The sequence below is a fragment of the Calidris pugnax genome, unplaced genomic scaffold (genome assembly GCF_001431845.1).
Source record: "Calidris pugnax isolate Ruff unplaced genomic scaffold, ASM143184v1 scaffold146, whole genome shotgun sequence".
Lineage (NCBI taxonomy): Eukaryota > Metazoa > Chordata > Aves > Charadriiformes > Scolopacidae > Calidris > Calidris pugnax.
The window spans coordinates 341058-341543 of NW_015090869.1; positions in this window are offsets into that span (position 1 = coordinate 341058).

A 486-nucleotide genomic window follows, 5' to 3' on the forward strand; every position below is an offset into this window, starting at 1 on the left:
CTCCAGCCACTCTGCCCCCAGCCTGTAGCGCTGCCTGGGGTTGTTGTGACTGAAGTGCAGGACCTGGCACTTGGCCTTGTTGAACCTCATCCCGTTGGTCTCGGCCCATTGATCCAGCCTGTCGAGATCTCTCTGCAGAGCCTCTCTACCCTCCAGCAGATCAACACTGCCACCCAGCTTGGTGTCGTCTGCGAACTTACTGAGGGTGCACTCGATCCCCTCGTCCAGATCATTGATAAAGATGTTAAAGAGAACTGGCCCCAATACTGAGCCCTGTGGGACACCACTCGTGACTGGACGCCAGCTGGATTTAACTCCATTCACCACCACTCTCTGGGCCCGGCCCTCCAGCCAGTTTTTAACCCAGCAGAGGTTATTCCCATCCAAGCCATGGGCAGCCAGTTTCTCCAGGAGGATACTGTGGGAGACTGTATCAAAGGCTTTGCTAAAGTCCAGATAAACAACATCCACAGCCTTTCCTTCATC